This window comes from Cryptomeria japonica, chromosome 9 (assembly GCF_030272615.1).
Source record: "Cryptomeria japonica chromosome 9, Sugi_1.0, whole genome shotgun sequence".
In the NCBI taxonomy this organism is placed as follows: Eukaryota; Viridiplantae; Streptophyta; class Pinopsida; order Cupressales; family Cupressaceae; genus Cryptomeria; species Cryptomeria japonica.
The window spans coordinates 696,103,457-696,127,148 of NC_081413.1; positions in this window are offsets into that span (position 1 = coordinate 696,103,457).

Here is a 23,692-nt window from a genome sequence, read left to right on the forward strand (position 1 = left end):
ATTTTCCTCCATTCCTTTTTTCCACTGTTCTTGGTTTATTTCAGCTTTCTTCCCTTTTTCTTCATGCTGCTTATCAGTTTTTTCCAGATTCTTGATTCTTTCATAAACCCACCTGTCAAAACCCATGCGAGCCTTAGACTAGTTTTTGAATTTATCCAGAATTATCCCCTCTCCATCTTTATCTTGATACCTGCTTGAATTCTCCTTGTCCTTCTCTTTCTTAGTTTCCTTGTCCTTTTCCTGCTCAATTTCCATTTCCCTTTCCTCATTAATCTTGTCTTGCTCCTCCATTGGCTGGCTGTTAACAATTCCTATGCTCACACTATGGGTTAGACTATTTTGATTAGAGACTTCCTCAACTCCTCCTTCCTCTTCTCCCACTTCCTCTTCCTTCCAGCTCTCCTCTCCTTTAGACTCATTGGTCTCCATCTTACTTCCATCTTTTCCAATGTCCTCTGAATCAATCTCCGTTTTCTTTTGATTACCCTTATTACCTTTTTTGCTCTGTGTACCCTCATCCTTGCTAGGCCCGCCTTCCTCCATCTTTCTCTTTCCTTTCCCCAAAGACACCAACAATCTCTTGTTTTCCTCGATAGCTAGAATCTTGCAATGCTCATAAATGAGCAAAATAAGCCTGCTATGAAGCACAGGCGAAGTAGGGTTCTTGCTATGCTTATTCAGAGACCGCGACCAAGACCTAAAGAGGTAATAAGGTAGAGAAATCCTCTTCTCATGTCTAAAATGATTTAAAATCACAAAATGGTATGTGTGGACGCTGGTAAAATGACCCTCCACAGTAATATATTCTATAATTGCATTGAGCACACAACCCCAGATTTTCTTAATATTGGAAGCATCATAATACCCCATGTAGCTTTTCCTAATTTTGCTCTCTCCTTCTCTTTTTGCTCTCTCCTTCTCTTTATGCAGAAAAAGTTTAACTGCATTATTAGACACTTTCGGGTCTCTAAAGAAGTTAAGACCAGAGTGGGGCATACCTGTAACCATCGCAATGAGATCCACATCCAACTTAAACCTAACACCATGAATTTTGAAGGAGTCGTTTATCCAATTTTCAGTGACTTTAGTGACTGCTAGGTTAACTTTGCCTTTATCATAGTCGATTAGCCTTTCCATGAAATTCAGCATGAATCCTTTCCCCAGCTTTGCCCAAACCTTAGGCATCTACTTCCATGTAGAAATATTATCAGGTTCCTCTCTTCTTAGATCCCCCCCATTTTAGATTTTGATTTATAGTTTCTCTTCTTCTGCAACTTCAGAGCTTTCTTCCCAATGACACTTGAAAATTTGAAAATACATACCCACAAAGTGTGCGGAAAATTAATATTCTTGATTAGGACTCTACCATTCTGATGTGTCATCATTACCTTTCTAAATATTTGAATATTACTCATTACAACATTCATGATTAATCATGCGATCTCTCTTTCCCCATAAATCTGTCCTTTCTGATAAGTTCTTTAATATTAATCCATATTAACTTCCCCATTCCAAATACATTGAGCTTCAAAATTAACGCCTAGGTTCGCTAACCCATCCACAACCCCATTTTTTTCTCTAAAGGAATGTTCTATGATAATAAATTTAAAGCTAGCAATTATTTCTCTAGCTCTAAAAATAATATTTTCTATAGTCCATGAAGGCTCAATTTCTCCCTTAAGGTATTTAATTATGTTAAGAGAATCTCCTTCCAACCATATATTATCATGATTAAGATCTTTTGCAATAATCCAATTGTTCAAAAATGCAGAAGCTTCAACATAATGACTAGTTTGATTACCCAAGGGGCCAACAACTACCACAAGGCAACTTCCAGCAAAATTCCGGACAATGCCCCCATAACCAACTTTCCTCGGATTCCCCTTAGATGCCCCATCACAGTTGGCCTTAATCCATCCCTGAGAAGGAAAGCACCAAACAAGACCATCCCTACCCTTATCCACACTGATTCTGTTATTGGATAAATTCCATCTTTCATTAAAGTCTTCTTTAGCAGCTAAACCATGATCAATTCCATTTACACATTCAAAAATCCCTCTATATATTTTATCCACCACCACTTGAGGGTTAGCACTTTTATCTCTAAAAATCCTGTTGTTACGCTCCTTCCAGATGTTCCATATAACATTAGGGAGAGTAAGTTTCCAAAGCTCAACATTCTTAGAATTGGAAGTAGGACAATACCATTGCTGCCAGAACTCTTCCAAAGAGTTCGAGAAAACCCAGCTCAACTTCCAAATACTGAAAATAATATTCCAGATTTCCTGATTGAAATTACACTGGTAGAGGATATGACAAGAAGACTCCTCCTCCTTGCAACAAAGAGAACACCTGTTAGGAAAAACAAATCCACGTTTGTGGAGATTATCAAGAGTTAACACCTTATTTTGGATAAAAATCCAAAAGAAGATATTAATTTTGGATGTCAACTTCTTTATCCACACTTTAGCACACAAAGGGATCTCGTCCGGAACTTTGTTGTGGATAGACACTGCTGAAGACACAAAATATTTCCCATCCGAATTTTCCCTCCAAATCAGACAATCCTCAACATTGTCCATAAAGTTTTTAGAAGAAAGTAAAATCTCTAGAAATTTTAATCCTAGACAATGTTGGCTGAACTCAATCCATTTCCCATTTATCCAGTAGTTTCTAACAAAGCCTCCATACCTACTTTTGAACCAGTCTTTCCATTCCTTAAGGATAGGAAATTCCTCCAACGGTTCATCCATAAGCCATCTATCCTCCCAAAATCTAATAATTCTCCCATTCCCTAATTTCCACATTCTTCCAGCTGCTACCCAATCTTTAGCTATTTGAACTGCATTCCAAATTGCATATCCTTCAACAAAAAAAGTATTTTCCATAAATTCTTTCTTAGATGGTTGCATGTAAAGGTATTTCTTTTTCCAAATTAAATTCCATTCTCTTTCCTCCCCTTTCATTCTCCAAATTTATTTAGCTAACAAGGCATTAGTCAGAATATAATATTCCTTAATCCCAAACCCCCATACACCTTATGAGTAGAAATATTATTCCATGCAATAAGGGGGATTCTATTTTTATCTTTCACTCTCGACCATAAGAATTTTTTTTGAATTCTTTCTATTGCCTCCACAAACTTTCTAGGGATTTTAAACAGACCGAGGGCATAGATAGGCAAATTTTGAAGGGCAGCTTTAAGCAACGTCACCTTACCTACTTGGCTAAGGAGGGATCCTTTCCACCCAGCCAACTTGGTATTGAATCTATCAACCAGCTTCATCGAGAAATTCTCTGAAGGATTCAAACATAGAGGGAGACCCAAATAGGTTGAAGAAAACTCAACAATTTTGCAACCAAAGATTCTTTCAATCCTTCTTTGTCTATCCTCAGGGGTATTGATAAAGAACAAAGAACTCTTATCCCAATTTATTTTTTGATTAGAAGCAGTTTCATAGGAATCCATAACACTCTTCATATTTCTCGCTTCCCTAATGGTAGCTTCTCCCATTGTGATCGAATCATCAACAAACTGTTCATGAGTATAGGTTATGTTGGAAGATGAAGGTTTAAGGCCTTTGAGTTTCCCTTCTTCCACATTTCTCATAATAAATCTACCCAAACTTTCAGCCAAAATAGTAAACAAGATAGGAGAGATGGGATCCCCCTATCTTATGCCTCTAGAACTTTTGAAGAAACTGGAAGGGGATCCATTAATAATAACTGCAGAGGTAGAAGTACCAGTCAATTGAGAAAAAAGCTAAATCACTTTTTCCCCAAACCCAAATGCTTTCATAATTCTCAAAAGGAATTGCCAATTCACTCTATCATATCCCTTAGACATATCCAACTTAAGAAAAAAGCCCTATTTTTTAGCAGCAGTTATAGAATGAATATTCTCATGAATAGAAATAATGGAATCCAGAATTTGTCTACTAGGGACAAAACCATTCTGCTGAGCCGAAATAATGTGGGGAAGGATATCCAGCATTATAGAAGTAAGAACCTTAGATAAAATCTTGTAAATAGAATTACAAAGGCTGATGTAAGGAAGTTAAGTAGCGGAAACAACTTCCTACACTAACCTTGAGAGGAGGGTAATGCAAAACTTTTTCAGATCATTACAACAGTTACAGAAAATAGAAATAGATATAATAGCATTCATACCACAACACAATGATTTACGTGGGGAAAACCCTTTCGGGAGAAAAACCCCACCCTCCAAAAGCAGCTCAATATTTTATTCAGCAATCAAAAACAGATTACAAAATACTTGCAGAGCAAGCTCTTCGCAGGAGTACCACTAATCAAAGATTCAGAGGCAACTCAATAGCCATAAGACTCTTACACACAACCTCTATCTCACATACCTCATAAATAGGAGATACAATACAAGAAACCGTCAAACGGTATTACAAAACCATGGGCTAAAACCACCCAATAAGGTGTAGCCGACCTTATCTCCCTTCTAGATGCCCTATGACATGTTAAAGCACACATCAACACGTGTCGCTCCCTTTTATAGCTCATTTATGTGTTCGATACAAATTATTTTTCCTATTTCAGGAGTACAAACTTCCGGAGGCCATAACTTGAGAACCGGGTGTCCGATTGACGAACCGTTTGAAGCGCCGGAAAGCTCGCGAAGTGCTCTATCACCTCGTAACCCGCTTCGCCGGTAACAGCCACTTTTCAGGGCGTTTCGGAGCCTCTAAAGTCCCCAAAATTAAGTTTAAACATTTTATTGCACCCCTCCAAGATGAAAACTTTAATATCTTCAAAACTAGCTGTGACCTTGCGACGCAACTTTACCGGAATGCTTATCTAGCCAACCAGAAGCTTCAGGGAGAGTTTCGCACCATTTCATGCTCAAATGAAAACTTACTATAAATAGTAACCTCACATAAATGCAAGGTTGAGACATCATTTTTCCCAACAAATCTCCCACTTGTCGAATACCTCGCATGAGCGGAAGGGAATGTCAACACAATGAATCAATTGCTAGGGGCCATAAGGCCCATAGACTCTGAACACCATCTGAACTTCTCTGTGCTCACAGCCTTAGTTAAAGCATCTGCAACATTCATCAAAGTGTCCACCTTAACCAGCTTCACTCTACCATCTTCGACCATATCTCTAACAAAATGATACTGAACATCAATATGTTTGGTCCGGGCATGAAATGTCGGGTTCTTAGCTAGGCTAATTGCACTCTGACTGTCACAGTAAATTGTCACTGTACCTTGTTTTATTCCAATATCCGAACATAGTCTCTTAAGCCAAATGGCCTCTTTACAAGCATGAGTAGCTGCCATATACTCTACTTCAGTAGTGGATAGAGCAACCACAGCCTGTCGCTTACTCATCCAACTAATTGCACCACCAAACAAAGTAAACACATAAGCATTGGTGGATCTTCTACTATCAATATCACCTGCCCAATTTGAATCCACATAACCATGGATATCAAGGGAAGTCATGTCTCCAACTGAATTACCATGATAACACAAAGAATACTCTGAAGTACCCTTCAAATATCTGAAGACTCTTTTGACTGCATCCCAATGAACTCTACCAAGATTAGACATATATCTAGAAAGTACTCCCACTGCTTGGGCAATGTCTGGTCTAGTACAGACCATAGCATACATCAAGCTTCCAACCACACTTTGGTAAGGCACTCTGCTCATGTCTTCCATCTCCAATGGGGATGTAGGACAATCTGAAATAGATAGTTTCATTCCAACTATAAAAGGAACACTCAATGGTCTACAATTCTGCATGTTGAACCTCTGTAACACTGAATTCACATACTTACTCTGGCCTAGCCATAGCTTTCTATTCAACCTATCTCTTCTAATTTCCATCCTAAGGATGTGCTTTGCTGCACCAAGATCTTTCATTTCAAATTTAGCAGCGAGCTGAGACTTCAGTTCTGAAATCATACCTTTCCCTTTACCAATGAATAACATATCATCAACATACAATGCAATGAATAAGAAATGATCACCATAAGATTTATAATAAACACAGTGATCTGATTTAGAACGTTCAAATCCCAAACTCAACACATATGTATCAAATTTCTGGTACCACATCCTAGGACTTTGTTTGAGGCCATACAAAGATTTCTTCAATTTACAGACCAAATTTCTTTTGCCTTTCACCACATAGTGCTCTGGCTGTGTCATATAAATATCTTCCTCCAAATCACCATGAAGGAAAGCAGTTTTCACATCCATTTGCTCAACCTCTAAATCATAAGCAGTAGCAATAGAAAGCAAAAATCTAATGGACGTCATTTTTGCAACAGGAGAAAATATCTCACCGTAATCAACACCCTCAACCTGAGAGTAGCCTTTTGCAACCAACCTTGCTTTATACTTCTCAATGCTTCCATCTAAACCAATCTTTTTCTTGAACACCCATTTACAACCAACAGGTTTTCGTCCTTCAAGCAATGGTACAAGATCCCATGTATCATTCTTTTTCAAAGCTGCCATTTCTTCCTCCATAGCAATCTTCCAGGATTCTGCATCATTCATACCTAATGCCTCTTCTACAGATTTTGGTTCATCCACACTAGTATTCAGAGCAAAAATACATCTCCAATCATCAGGTGAATACCTTTCAGGTGGTTGTCTATGTCTTGTAGACCTTCGAACAAGCTGAGTTGGAGGTTCTTCCTCCTCTTCTGAAGATTCAGAGCTAGACGAGCTCTCCTCAAATTCTTGCCTATCTAGGGGTCTCGATTCAACTCTTTCAGGTGTAGAAGGAAGTTGAATCACATCTTCTTTTTTAGTCTGTTCTGGCTGCAATGTAACAGAAGGAGACTTAATTTCTCTAAAAATAACACTTCTACTGTGAATTACCTTTTGTGCAACAGGGTCCCAAAGCTTGTATCCTTTCACACCATAACTATACCCGATGAAGATACATTTCATAGCCTTGTTCTCCAACTTTGTTCGCTTCTCCTTTGGCACATGTGCATATGCCTCGCAACCAAAAACTCTAAGATGTCTCAATGAAGGCTTGTGACCTGACCATGCTTCCATAGGCGTTTTATCAACAAGAGCTGATGTAGGAGACCTGTTAATCAGGTAGCAAGCAGTGGCAACAGCTTCAGCCCAAAACTTTTGTTCGAGACCAGTACCACTCAACATACTCCTAGCCTTCTCCATCAGTGTCCTGTTCATTCTTTCTGCAACTCCATTCTACTGTGGAGAATACGGAGTTGTCTTCTGCCTGTTAATTCCACAGTCTTTACAAAATCTATCAAAATCATTAGAGCAAAACTCACCGCCATTATCAGTTCTCAAACATTTTATTTTCTTTCCAGTCTGCAACTCAACCATTGCTTTAAATTCTTTAAAACGACTAAAAACTTCAGATTTACTCTTTAGAAAATATACCCATGTCCTTCTACTAAAATCATCAATAAATGAAACATAATATGTGGATTTTCCAATCGAAGAGACATCTACTGGACCAAACACATCAGAATGGATAAGGTCCAAAACACCACAAGTTTTATGAGAACTCGAGTAAAACTGAACGCGGTTTTGTTTTCCATAAATGCAATGCTCACAGAAATCAAAGTCAAGATTACAATCATTCAAACCTTCAACAAGATTTTTATTTTTTCAAGGTCCTTAGACCCTTTTCTCCAATGTGGCCAAGTCTCTGGTGCCATAACATAGTCTTCTCTGCAGGTAACTTTGCTTCAGACGAAAGTGCACCCTTAGGTACCCAAAAACCATTTCCATCTGCTGAAGGTGAAACCTTCAAATCTTCTAGTGAAGTATCCGCAGATTTACTTTTTACAGAAGTGCTATTACACTCAATAGTGTATGCTTCAAGCTTATACAAAGTGCGAAACCTGACACCTCTAGCAACTACCATAGCACCCTTAATCATCTTACATCCTGTTTCAGAAAAGACTACCTGCACACCTGCATCTATTAGTTTGCTCACAGATAACAAGTTTCGTTTTAATCCAGGGATATGCAGCACACCATTAATCCTTTTTATTCTACCATCAGAAAACCCGATTCTAACTTTACCTCGACCAACAATGTCTAGATGTGAATCATCACCCAAGTACACCTTACCTCCATTAAATCCTTCATATTTAGAAAACCAATCTTTATTGGAAGTCATATGAAAAGATGCACCTGAGTCAATTAGCCAGGCATCATTACCTGCATGAGTCGCCAAAGCCGCAATAAATGCATCGCCATCTTCCTTGTCGGACTTAGAATCAGAATTGAACTTTTTCTTTTTCTTCTTCTTTTCTTCTTTGCAGTCCTTACGGATGTGACCCGGTTTACCGCAATTCCAGCAAATGACTTTGGACTTTCCAGGAGATTTCGATCTCCCTTTGGATTTGGACTTGCCGCGCTTCTCATTCTTCTTGCCTTTCTCCTTAGGTCTTCCACGAACGGTTAGGGCTTCCTTTGAACTGATGGATACCTTCCTTCGCATCTCTTCACCGAGTAGGGCACCCACCACGCCTTCAGATTTCAAAACAACAGAAGTACTACCGATAGCCATAACAAGAGAATCCCACGAATCAGGCAAAGAACAAAGCAAGATCTGACATTTCTCCTCCTCGTCCATCTTAACACCGACAGATACTAAATGAGCCACAATCATATTGAATGCTTCTAGGTGGTCTGCAATTCGTCCACCCTCTTCCATCTTCAAGGAATACAATTTCTTTCTTAAGAAAATTTGATTTAATAAAGATTTCACTTGATACATCTCACCAAGCTTAGTCCATAGCTTCTTTGCAGAGTTCTCTTCATGGACATTGATTAGAACAGAGTCTGCCAGGCACAGTCTGATTAGACCCTTGGCTTTTCGGGCCATAACATCATACTGAGCTGCTGCAGTAGGATCTGAGGGTCTTTGGACATTCGCATCAACAACATCCCAAAGATCTCGATCTATTAGCAGATCTTCCATCTTCAGCTTCCACATCTCAAAATTACTTCCATTAAATTTCTCCACCTCTATTCTCCCTGACGAACTCGCCATCTGAATATTCCTGCAACAAGATCAAAAGGTGTCTTCTGCACAAGCTCCCACTCAAATCTGGATTAGTTCAAAAAACCCAACTGCCCACAATTGAAACCAAAGGTGATCAGGCTCTGATACCACTTGTAAGGAAGTTAAGTAGCAGAAACAACTTCCTACACTAACCTTGAGAGGAGGGTAATGCAAAACTTTTTCAGATCATTACAACAGTTACAGAAAATAGAAATAGATATAATAGCATTCATACCACAACACAATGATTTACGTGGGGAAAACCCTTTCGGGAGAAAAACCCCACCCTCCAAAATCAGCTCAATATTTTATTCAGCAATCAAAAACAGATTACAAAATACTTGCAGAGCAAGCTCTTCGCAGGAGTACCACTAATCAGAGATTCAGAGGCAACTCAATAGCAATAAGACTCTTACACACAACCTCTATCTCACACACCTCATAAATAGGAGATACAATACAAGAAACCGTCAAACGGTATTACAAAACCATGGGCTAAAACCACCCAATAAGGTGTAGCCGACCTTATCTCCCTTCTAGATGCCCTATGACATGTTAAAGCACACATCAACATGTGTCGCTCCCTTTTACAGCTCATTTATGTGTTCGATACAAATTATTTTTCCTATTTCAGGAGTACAAACTTCCGGAGGCCATAACTTGAGAACCGGGTGTCCAATTGATGAACCGTTTGAAGCGCCGGAAAGCTCGCGAAGTGCTCTATCACCTCGTAACCCGCTTCGCCGGTTACAGCCACTTTTTAGGGCGTTTCGGAGCCTCTAAAGTCCCCAAAATTAAGTTTAAACATTTTATTGCACCCCTCCAAGACGAAAACTTTAATATCTTCAAAACTAGCTGTGACCTTGCGACACAACTTTACCGGAATGCTTATCTAGCCAACCAGAAGCTTCAGGGAGAGTTTCGCACCATTTCATGCTCAAATGAAAACTTACTATAAATAGTAACCTCACATAAATGCAAGGTTGAGACATCATTTTTCCCAACAAATCTCCCACTTGTCAAACACCTTGCATGAGCGGAAGGGAATGTCAACACAATGAATCAATTGCTAGGGGCCATAAGGCCCATAGACTCTGAACACCATCTGAACTTCTCTGTGCTCACAGCCTTAGTTAAAGCATCTGCAACATTCATCAAAGTGTCCACCTTAACCAGCTTCACCCTACCATCTTCGACCATATCTCTAACAAAATGATACTGAACATCAATATGTTTGGTCCGGGCATGAAATGTCGGGTTCTTAGCTAGGCTAATTGCACTCTGACTGTCACAGTAAATTGTCACTGTACCTTGTTTTATTCCAATATCCAGACATAGTCTCTTAAGCCAAATGGCCTCTTTACAAGCATGAGTAGCTGCCATATACTCTACTTCAGTAGTGGATAGAGCAACCACAGCCTGTCGCTTACTCATCCAACTAATTGCACCACCAAACAAAGTAAACACTTAAGCACTGGTGGATCTTCTACTATCAATATCACCTGCCCAATCTGAATCCACATAACCATGGATATCAAGGGAAGTCATGTCTCCAACTGAATTACCATGATAACACAAAGAATACTCTGAAGTACCCTTCAAATATCTGAAGACTCTTTTGACTGCATCCCAATGAACTCTACCAGGATTAGACATATATCTAGAAAGTACTCCCACTGCTTGGGCAATGGCTGGTCTAGTACAGACCATAGCATACATCAAGCTTCCAACCGCACTTTGGTAAGGCACTCTGCTCATGTCTTCCATCTCCAATGGGGATGTAGGACAATCTGAAATAGATAGTTTCATTCCAACTGTAAAAGGAACACTCAATGGTCTACAATTCTGCATGTTGAACCTCTGTAACATTGAATTCACATACTTACTCTGGCCTAGCCATAGCTTTCTATTCACCCTATCTCTTCTAATTTCCATCCCAAGGATGTGCTTTGCTGCACCAAGATCTTTCATTTCAAATTTAGCAGCGAGCTGAGACTTCAGTTCTGAAATCATACATTTCCCTTTACCAATGAATAACATATCATCAACATACAATGCAATGAATAAGAAATGATCACCATAAGATTTATAATAAACACAGTGATCTGATTTAGAACGTTCAAATCCCAAACTCAACACATATGTATCAAATTTCTGGTACCACATCCTAGGACTTTGTTTGAGGCCATACAAAGATTTCTTCAATTTACAGACCAAATTTCTTTTGCCTTTCACCACATAGTGCTCTGGCTGTGTCATATAAATATCTTCCTCCAAATCACCATGAAGGAAAGCAGTTTTCACATCCATTTGCTCAACCTCTAAATCATAAGCAGTAGCAATAGAAAGCAAAAATCTAATGGATGTCATTTTTGCAACAGGAGAAAATATCTCACCGTAATCAACACCCTCAACCTGAGAGTAGCCTTTTGCAACCAACCTTGCTTTATACTTCTCAATGCTTCCATCTGAACCAATCTTTTTCTTGAACACCCATTTACAACCAACAGGTTTTCGTCCTTCAGGCAATGGTACAAGATCCCATGTATCATTCTTTTTCAAAGCTGCCATTTCTTCCTCCATAGCAATCTTCCAGGATTCTGCATCATTCATACCTAATGCCTCTTCTACAGATTTTGGTTCATCCACACTAGTATTCAGAGCAAAAATACATCTCCAATCATCAGGTGAATACCTTTCAGGTGGTTGTCTATGTCTTGTAGACCTTCGAACAAGCTGAGTTGGAGGTTCTTCCTCCTCTTCTGAAGATTCAGAGCTAGACGAGCTCTCCTCAAATTCTTGCCTATCTAGGGGTCTCGATTCAACTCTTTCAGGTGTAGAAGGAAGTTGAATCACATCTTCTTTTTTAGTCTGTTCTGGCTGCAATGTAACAGAAGGAGACTTAATTTCTCTAAAAATAACACTTCTACTGTGAATTACCTTTTGTGCAACAGGGTCCCAAAGCTTGTATCCTTTCACACCATAACTATACCCGATGAAGATACATTTCACAGCCTTGTTCTCCAACTTTGTTCGCTTCTCCTTTGGCACATGTGCATATGCCTCGCAACCAAAAACTCTAAGATGTCTCAATGAAGGCTTGTGACCTGACCATGCTTCCATATGCGTTTTATCAACAAGAGCTGATGTACGAGACCTGTTAATCAGGTAGCAAGCAGTGGCAACAGCTTCAGCCCAAAACTTTTGTTCGAGACCAGTACCACTCAACATACTCCTAGCCTTCTCCATCAGTGTCCTGTTCATTCTTTCTGCAACTCCATTCTGCTATGGAGAATACGAAGTTGTCTTCTGCCTGTTAATTCCACAGTCTTTACAAAATCTATCAAAATCATTAGAGCAAAACTCACCGCCATTATCAGTTCTCAAACATTTTATTTTCTTTCCAGTCTGCAACTCAACCATTGCTTTAAATTCTTTAAAACGACTAAAAACTTCAGATTTACTCTTTAGAAAATATACCCATGTCCTTCTACTAAAATCATCAATAAATGAAACATAATATGTGGATTTTCCAATCGAAGAGACATCTACTGGACCAAACACATCAGAATGGATAAGGTCCAAAACACCACAAGTTTTATGAGAACTTGAGTAAAACTGAACGCGGTTTTGTTTTCCATAAATGCAATGCTCACAGAAATCAAAGTCAAGATTACAATCATTCAAACCTTCAACAAGATTTTTATTTTTTCAAGGTCCTTAGACCCTTTTCTCCAATGTGGCCAAGTCTCTGGTGCCATAACATAGTCTTCTCTGTAGGTAACTTTGCTTCAGACGAAAGTGCACCCTTAGGTACCCAAAAACCATTTCCATCTGTTGAAGGTGAAACCTTCAAATCTTCTAGTGAAGTATCCGCAGATTTACTTTTTACAGAAGTGCTATTACACTCAATAGTGTATGCTTCAAGCTTATACAAAGTGCGAAACCTGACACCTCTAGCAACTACCATAGCACCCTTAATCATCTTACATCCTGTTTCAGAAAAGACTACCTGCACACCTGCATCTATTAGTTTGCTCACAGATAACAAGTTTCGTTTTAATCCAGGGATATGCAGCACACCATTAATCCTTTTTATTCTACCATCAGAAAACCTGATTCTAACTTTACCTCGACCAACAATGTCTAGATGTGAATCATCACCCAAGTACACCTTACCTCCATTAAATCCTTCATATTTAGAAAACCAATCTTTATTGGAAGTCATATGAAAAGATGCACCTGAGTCAATTAGCCAGGCATCATTACCTGCATGAGTCGCCAAAGCCGCAATAAATGCATCGCCATCTTCCTTGTCGGACTCAGAATCAGAATTGAACTTTTTCTTTTTCTTCTTCTTTTCTTCTTTGCAGTCCTTACGGATGTGACCCGGTTTACCGCAATTCCAGCAAATGACTTTGGACTTTCCAGGAGATTTCGATCTCCCTTTGGATTTGGACTTGCCGCGCTTCTCATTCTTCTTGCCTTTCTCCTTAGGTCTTCCACGAACGGTTAGGGCTTCCTTTGAACTGATGGATACCTTCCTTCGCATCTCTTCACCGAGTAGGGCACCCACCACGTCTTCAGATTTCAAAACAACAGAAGTACTACCGATAGCCTTAACAAGAGAATCCCACAAATCAGGCAAAGAACAAAGCAAGATCTGACATTTCTCCTCCTCGTCCATCTTAACATCGACAGATACTAATTGAGCCACAATCATATTGAATGCTTCTAGGTGGTCTGCAATTCGTCCACCCTCTTCCATCTTCAAGGAATACAATTTCTTTCTTAAGAAAATTTGATTTAATAAAGATTTCACTTGATACATCTCACCAAGCTTAGTCCATAGCTTCTTTGTAGAGTTCTCTTCATGGACATTGATTAGAACAGAGTCTGCCAGGCACAGTCTGATTAGACCCTTGGCTTTTCGGTCCATAACATCATACTGAGCTGCTGCAGTAGGATCTGAGGGTCTTTGGACATTCGCATCAACAGCGTCCCAAAGATCTCGATCTATTAGCAGATCTTCCATCTTCAGCTTCCACATCTCAAAATTACTTCCATTAAATTTCTCCACCTCTATTCTCCCTGACGAACTCGCCATCTGAATATTCCTGCAACAAGATCAAAAGGTGTCTTCTGCACAAGCTCCCACTCAAATCTGGATTAGTTCAAAAAACCCAACTGCCCACAATTGAAACCAAAGGTGATCAGGCTCTGATACCACTTGTAAGGAAGTTAAGTAGCAGAAACAACTTCCTACACTAACCTTGAGAGGAGGGTAATGCAAAAATTTTTCAGATCATTACAACAGTTACAGAAAATAGAAATAGATATAATAGCATTCATACCACAACACAATGATTTATGTGGGGAAAACCCTTTCGGGAGAAAAACCCCACCCTCCAAAAGCAGCTCAATATTTTATTCAGCAATCAAAAACAGATTACAAAATACTTGCAGAGCAAGCTCTTCGCAGGAGTACCACTAATCAGAGATTCAGAGGCAACTCAATAGCCATAAGACTCTTACACACAACCTCTATCTCACACACCTCATAAATAGGAGATACAATACAAGAAACCGTCAAACGGTATTACAAAACCATGGGCTAAAACCACCCAATAAGGTGTAGCCGACCTTATCTCCCTTCTAGATGCCCTATGACATGTTAAAGCACACATCAACACATGTCGCTCCCTTTTACAGCTCATTTATGTGTTCGATACAAATTATTTTTCCTATTTCAGGAGTACAAACTTCCGGAGGCCATAACTTGAGAACCGGGTGTCCGATTGACGAACCGTTTGAAGCGCCGGAAAGCTCGTGAAGTGCTCTATCACCTCGTAACCCGCTTCGCCGGTTACGGCCACTTTTCAGGGCTTTTCGGAGCCTCTAAAGTCCCCAAAATTAAGTTTAAACATTTTATTGCACCCCTCCAAGACGAAAACTTTAATATCTTCAAAACTAGCTGTGACCTTGCGACGCAACTTTACCGGAATGCTTATCTAGCCAACCAGAAGTTTCAGGGAGAGTTTCGCACCATTTCGTGCTCAAATGAAAACTTACTATAAATAGTAACATCACATAAATGCAAGGTTGAGAAATCATTTTTCCCAACAGCTGATACGTCTGAACTTATTAAGAGAATCACCTCGAGAGATCTTAGGAATAAGAATGATAAAGGTAGCATTGATTTCTTTTAGAAGCCTCCTTGAACCAAATAATTCTTTAACTCCATTATAGATATCACTCTCCACAATATGCCAAAAGTTTTGAAAAAAGAACATTGGGAATCCATCCAGATCAGGAGACTTATCTCCATGAAAAGAAAACACTGCCTTTTTTATTTCCTGATTTGAAGGGATCCAAGATAGATTTTTGTTATCATCCTCATTTAAAATAGGAGGGATAGCTTGAACAAGAAAGTCTTGATTTCTAATATCCAGCACGTCCACCCCTCCCAACAAATTGCTAAAAAAATCCATAGCTTCCTTTCTTATTTCATTTTCATCCTATAAAATCCCCCTATTGCAAGATAATCTGGAAATCCTATTAGCTTCCCTATGCTTAAGAGAAGTCAAGTGGAAAAACTAGGTGTTTTTGTCACCTTCCTTCAAATACAACGCTCTTGATCTTTGTCTCCAAAAGGTTTCTTCATTATAGATAATTTCATGGTATTTAGACAACAACCCATTTTAAACATTTCTCAAATCCTCAGAAAGCCCTTCCTCTTGGATTTTCTCTTGAACATCTTTTATATCAGTCTTAATTTGATCTTTACTTTTAAAGATATCTCCAAAAGTCTCTTTGTTCCATATTTTGACTTTAGCTTTTATAATGTTAATCTTTTTGGCAACTCTGAATAAGGTCGTTCCCTCAATCTTTGAATTCCACCATTTAGCAACACAGACTTCCAACGACGGGTGGGATAACCAAGCTTTTTCAAATCTAGAATGAAAATTTCCCTTAGCAGACTTTGAATTGGCAGTGAAATAAATAGGGTAATGATCAGATCCAATCTTAATGATTGACGCCAAAGAACAATTATATTTAGATAGCCAATCAGGAAAAATAAGGGATCTATCAAGCCTTACTTGAATAAGATCAGATCTAGTTCTTTGGTTGGTCCAAGTGTCATTGATCCCTTGGAGATCCACATCCATCAAAGCTTGATAATTAATAAAATCCATAAGATCTTGTCTACCCTCCATTTGCAAAGGGAGGCCTCCCATCTTTTCATCCTCTTTTAAAGGAGTATTGAAATCTCCCATGATCATCCAAGTTTTGTCAACAAAATTTAATCTGTCTTCAGCCAGGCTCCTCCAGAACTTAGTTCTTCCAGCTTTAGAATTAGGAGCATATACATTAGTGATAACCCATACATAGTTATCCTTAATATTCTCAAGCAAGACTGAGGTCCTATTGACTCCTGAAGCAATTTCCTTACCTATGATAGTATTTTGGTTCCAAAAGATAGCCGTTCCACCTGAGGCACCCTCCGAACTAGTTCCTATAACCCCATTACTTTTTGAAAGGAAATACAAGAGCAAGGAAAGAAAAACAAAATCCAAGTAAGTTTATTGATGACGTAAATGTTACCAAGAGAAATGCAGAAACCTTGGAGCAATCACCCAAATGTGAAGAAGGAGGCACAAGAACTTTTGAAAGGGGAAAAGCAAAGAAAAACCCCTTGTGATATTATGAATGAGGCAATGCCTAAAATGTGAGAGAGAGAGAGAGAGCAAGAAGCTCTTTACAATATTGTCATTAAGAAGAAATGAGAGAGGAGAGATCTCTTAAATAGAGATGAGGAGACGAGTTACAAAGTAACTCCCAAATCTATGAATGCCACCATTCATAAAATGTGTGTGCCATGTGTCCACATCCTCTTATGGAGGAAATCTAATATTCCCTAATAAAGGAAAATAAAAGAAATGACTTGTCCTCACACATGTACTAGAGGACAAATTACATGTAGGAATTCCAAAGGAATATCCTAAACTAAATACAAATAAACCTAAGCCAAGTAAAGATTAAATATTCTAACACCCCCCCTTAAGCTTTACTTGGGGAGTTTACATCAAACCCTTCAATGGGTTGCAAGCCAAGATTTTTACAATGAAATTGGAACTTTTCTTTACAAAGTGGCTTGGTCAAAATATCTGCAACTTGGTCTTCCCCCTTGCAATAGAGGAGTGAAACTTGCTTGTCTTCAATTTGTTCTCTAATAAAGTGGTGTTGGAGTGAAATATGTTTTGTCCTTGCATGGAAAACTGGATTTTTAGCCAAGGCAATGGCACTTTGGTTGTCACAATACAATGGAGTTGGTTCATGTTGAGGTAGACCCAAATCTTCAAGTAGTCTTCTAAGCCACAAGACTTCTTTGGAAGCATTAGTGCATCCTTTGTACTTAGCTTTAGTGGATCCAAGAGAGGTAGATTGTTGCTTTTTACTATTCCAAGAAATTGCTCCTTAACCAACAAAAAAACAATAACCACAAGTAGATTTCCCATCATTGGGATCTCCACCTAGATCGGAATCAGTAAAACCTTTTAAAGCAAAATCAGAATTTGCATCATAAAATAAACCTACATAAATAGTTCCTTTAATATATCTTAAAATTCTTTTAGCAACTTTAAAGTGTGTTTATTGAGGTTTAGACATGAATCTTGAAACCAAACCAACACTATAAGCAATATCTGGCCTAGTAAGAGTTAAATAATTCAAACTTCCAACTAATTGTCTATACAAAGTAGGATCAACAAGAGGAGTTTGCATATCAAGCATTAACTTAGTGCCTAATTCAATAGGGATTGAAACATGGAAAGAATCATTCATTTTAAACTTATCTATGAGATCTTGAGCATATTTACTTTGAGATAAGAAAATTCCTTTAGAGGTTTGCCAAATTTGCATTTCTAAGAAATAATGTAAAAGACCTAGATCAGTCATTTGAAATTTTTGATTAAGTTAAAACTTAATATCAGAAATCAAAGTATTGGAACTTGAAGTAAGAATCAAATCATCTACATACAAGATAATAATGATAATTTTATCTTCACTATGTTTAATATACAAGTTAGGATCATTTTTACTTCTAATAAAGCCTTGAGAAAGAAAGAATGCATTAATCTTTGAATACCACTCCCTAGGAGATTGCTTTAATCCATAAATTGATTTCGTTAATTTACAAACTAAGTGTGCATTACCTTCTTTAATAAAATTAGGAGGTTGAGACATATAAATTTCCTCATGTAAATCACCATTAAGAAAAACACTTTTAACATCCATTTGGTGAATAGGCCAATTCATTCTAGAAGCTAAAGCAAGCACAAGTTTAATTGTAGGCATTTTAGCAACAAGAGCAAAAGTTTCAATATAATCTAAGCCTTCAATTTGAGAAAAACCTCTAGCAACTAATCTAGCTTTAAATTTACTAACTTGATTATTAGCATTCAATTTAGTTTTATAAAGCCACTTGCAAAAAACAAGATTTTTACCATGAGGCAAGGGAACTAAATCCCAAGTTTGGTTAGAAATTAAAGTATCATATTCTTCCTTCATTGCTTTTTGCCAATGTGGTTGATTTTTAGCTTGATCAAATGTTTTAGGATCATTAGAATTCATAATAGTAGTCATTAAAGCATAATTACAATAATTAACTCTTCTAGCTTGAAGTCTATCCATTCTAGCTAAGTATTCTTCACTATCTTGAATTAAAGATTTGAACCATTTAGGTCTTCTTTTAGAAGTAATGGATTTATCACTAGAAGAAGAGTCATGAGGAGTAGAGTTATTATTATCATCATCACTATCACTAGAAGGAATAGAAAGAGATGCATTAAGAGTAGGGTTAAGAGAAGGAGGTTGGTCCTCCACAATCACAACTTTGCTTTGAGCGAGTTCACCATCCTCCACTTTAGAACAATCATGAATGCCTTTTTCTACAATACAAACATCTCTTGCAACTTTTACCTTGTTAGTAATAGGATTGTAAACTCTATAACCTTTAGTATTTTCATCATAACCAACAAAAATAAAAGGAGAAGATTTAGCATCTAATTTTTTTCTTTTCTCCTTAGGTTTGTGAACATAAGCTAAGGAACCAAAAATTCTTAAATTTTGCAAATTGGGCTTTCTACCAGACCAAGCTTCTTCAGGAGTTTTATCCTTTAAGGCTTTGGTAGGTGTTCTACTAATTAAATAAGTTGCACAAGCCATAGCTTCAGCCCAAAACTTGTAATCCATATTTTTTGCATGTAATAAACATCTAGCCATTTCAACAATTGTCCTATGCTTCCGTTCCGCCACACCATTTTGTTGTGGTGTATAAGGAATGGTAAGCTCATGTTTAATTCCAAAAGATTTCAAATAAGCATTAAATGCATTATTGGCATATTCTCTTCAATTGTCAGTATGAAGAATCTTAATTTTAGAACCATATTGCCTTTCTAAAAACATATGAAATTCAGTAAACACATCAAGCACTTGATCCTTACTATGAAGGAAATATATCCATATTCTCCTTGAAAAATCATCAACAAAGGTAAGAGCATACCTTGAACCTTGGATGGAGGGATTCTCCATGGGACCCAAGAGATCACTATGAACTAAATGCAATTTAGTATATGCCCTCCAAGATTGCCCATGAGGAAAGGGTTCCCTATGCATCTTACCACTCATGCAACCATTGCAAACAATTTGAGAAGGAACAATACTAGGCAATCCATCAACCATATTTGCTTTTTGCATCAATGAAATATAATCAAAATTGAGATGACCAAGTCTTTCATGCCATATAGTAAAATCAACAGTAGTAAGGAAAGAATACTTTGGAGGAGCAAATTCATAGAACTTGAATAAGTTATCACTATCCATTTTAGCAGTAGCAATAACATGATTAGTTTTTGGATCAATAATATAACATATGCCCCTATAAAAGTTAATCTTATAATCTTGACAAAGTTTAGGAATTGAAATCAAGTTTGATTTTAATTCAGGAACATAAAGAACATCATGTAATTTCCCATTAGGAACATTCACATCACCAATAGCTTCAACTTTGCAACTATGATTATTAGCTAATTGAATAGGAATATTAGAAGTATCAGGATGCAAAGATTCAAAACATTCTTTATGAGAATTAACATGCTGAGATGCACCAGAATCAATAATCCACTCAAGTGGTTGAGAAACATTATAAGTACATGTAAATGCATGACGAGATGAATTACCATTATTATTACCTTTCTTATAATGAGGTTTATGTTGTTGATTATTTTGATTATTTTGGTTCATGGGCTTTTTATCATTTTGCTTCTTAAAACAATTATTAGTAATATGTCCATCTTTCCCACAATATGTGCAATGGGGTCTTGTTTGAGAATTATTTCTTTGATTATTGTACGAATTATTATGATTATTACTATGAGAATTGTTATGATAGGATTTAGAATGAGATTGATAATTAGAAGATTTGTGATTATTATTATTGGATCTAAAATTATTATTATGATTTTGGTTTTTAGACATAAAATCATGTTCACTATTTTTAAGAGTACCAAATTGAATTAATTTAGCTTCCTCTTGACATAATAAATTACGAAAAATATCATAAGTTAATTGAGTAGCTAAACTAGGAATAGCAAGTTGAGCATGAATATTTGTAATAAATTGCTGAAATTGACGAGGAAGACATTTTTAAAGAATAAGATGAATTAAACGTAAATCTGCTAGAGTAACTCCTAAACCAGTTAATTGACTATTAACAGAATCAAACTTTAATAAGAATTCATCCATGGTTTTAAAATCTATATACCTGAGATCTTCAAGTTGATCTTGAAGCTGATTTTTTCGGGATTCATTTGAACTATCATAAGTTGTTTTTAAAATTTCCCAAGCTTCATACGCTTTTGTACAATTTCCAATTAGAACATACAAATCAAGAACCATTGAAATACCAATTAAACCAAGTGCTTCCTCATTTTGAGCCTTCCATCTATCTTGGTCGGCTTGAGGAACAGTTGTAGCGGGCTCAAAGATTTTATCAGTTGCAACATTCAAAAGATGCTTGAAATGAAAAATAAAAGAAATATGCGTTTTCCATGAATGATAATTGGAACTATTTAATTTAATTTCCGGAATTAATGTAGACATTATTGCAAAATAAAAGATTGAAAAAAAGTTTGATTAAAAGACAAAAAATAACTTTCCTGGATAAAATTGAACTAAATTTCAAAAAGTAACTTTTTTTTTTAAATAACCAATTTTTTAATTTTTTTTTAAATTATAAAAAAGTTATTTTAAAATCTTTTAATAATAAATTATTATTTTTAAAAAAAACAAACAATAATATTTAAACTATTTATATTTAAAAACTTAAAAAAAAATAAAATAATAAAATAAACTTTATTTAAAAACTTTATATACATGAAACACTTTATAAAACAAAACTATAAACTTTTTAAAGTTTTGATTTAAATATAAACTTTTTTAAAACTTATAACTTTTCATATATATGAAAATTATAAACTTTTAAAAGTTGAAATATAAACTGTAAACTTTTTAAAACTTTTAATAAGAGGAAACTTATTAATTTTAAACTTAAAAGTTTTTATTAAAAAAAATAATGAAATGAAATGTAACGTGAAAGAAGAAAAAACTGAATGAAATGAATGGAAAGAGTAATGTCAGAATGTAAAGAAGGAAAGTGCAGGTGCGCAGACAGAGAGAGGTAATGAAAGACAAGGCAATGAATGATATCAGAAATGTTACAGAAACAGGCAATGAATATGATACCAACCAAGGCATTCAAGGGAGAATAGATAAAGACGAAATGGCAGAGATGCATTACATGCATAAGATGCATAAAATAAAAAAATGAAATAACTACAGAGACTTTGAGAGTCTTAGAAATTAACACCAGTGTGATATTAGACAGGATTTTGCAACGAAATGGTAATAGTCACATATAAGATGAAAATTATAATATATGCAAACACTATAGAGGTCATAGTTTCAGATGTAAACTGTAATAAATTTAGATTTATATTGTACTAAGTTTTATTAGATTTATACATAGTTATTTTAAACAGAAAGATAAAGATTATAGAGAAATATAAATTGGTGCTAATGTAAAACTGCAAATAGAGAGATTTATACTTTTACAAGGTAGAACCTGCAGAAAATGTTAGACTCTCATATTTTTTTTTGAAAATACACAGAGATTTAATGAAGAAACAATATGAAATTTATTTTTATCAAAAATATTTGCAAGTAAAGGAAATGTTAGAACCTGCAAACAAATAGAGAATGCAATGTAATAATAAATCAGATTTGGCGGCAAGCCTTTCAAAGCCACAACTTTAAACCAAAAAGAAAAAACTTTGGTGGCAAGCCTTCCAAATATATTTTTTTTTTTTTAATAAAAAACTAGAATAGAAGATTAAACTTGCAGGCAAACTTGTTAACAAGTTTGAAAAAAAAATTTAAAATCTGAAACCAAAACCTGCACAATAGAAAATATTAGAGAAAGAACTTCTCTCAAGAATGCCTCCAAGAAGGTGAACTCCACAGAATGGTAACCTTCATCAATGTCAACTTAAAACAAGGATTAGAAACCTGCTGTGATACCATGAAAGGAAATATAAGAGCAAGGAAAGAAAAACAAAATCCAAGTAAGTTTATTGATGAAGTAAATGTTACCAAGAGAAATGCAGAAACTTTGGAGCAATCACCCAAATGTGAAGAAGGAGGCACAAGAACTTTTGAAAGGGGAAAAGCAAAGAAAAAGCCCTTGTGATATTATGAATGAGGCAATGCCTAAAATGAGAGAGAGAAAGAGCAAGAAGCTCTTTACAATATTGTCATTAAGAAGAAATGAGAGAGGAGACATCTCTTAAATAGAGATGAGGAGAGGAGTTACAAAGTAACTCCCAAATATATGAATGCCACCATTCATAAAATGTGTGTGCCATGTGTCCACATCCTCTTATGGAGGAAATCTAATATTCCTTAATAAAGGAAAATACAAGAAATGACTTGTCCTCACACATGTACTAGAGGACAAATTACATGTAGGAATTCCAAAGGAATATCCTAAACTAAATACAAATAAACCTAAGACAAGTAAAGATTAAATATTCTAACACTTTTGAATATTCTAATCCTTTCCACTTTATCCTTGCACATTTTAGTTTCTTGTATAAGAACTACATCTGGTTTATGATCTCTAACAATATTACACAACACATCTTGCTTATGGGGGGCATGCAACCCTCTTATATTCCATGAGATTATCTTCATACTTTAACCAGGGATAAGGCTGACTCAATGGAGTTTTGTGTTCCATCAGCATGGTTCTTCCAACTTTCATATTCCCTCTGATTCTTTAGGGAGGGTCTCCCCTTCTTTTTGCTATGGCTTCCAACATCTTCTCCTTTCTTATTCTTGCTTCTAGTTGAGATACCTACATTGGGTCCTCCATTATTTGACTTGCCTTCTTTAGTACCAAAAATCCTGAGATTTCCCTCAAGAACCGCCATTTCCAAAATTTTAGGAGGATTTTTACATTGGGAGTTCATGATCATAATTCCAGTCTGCTTCAGACTTCCATTGGTTAATAACAACAAAG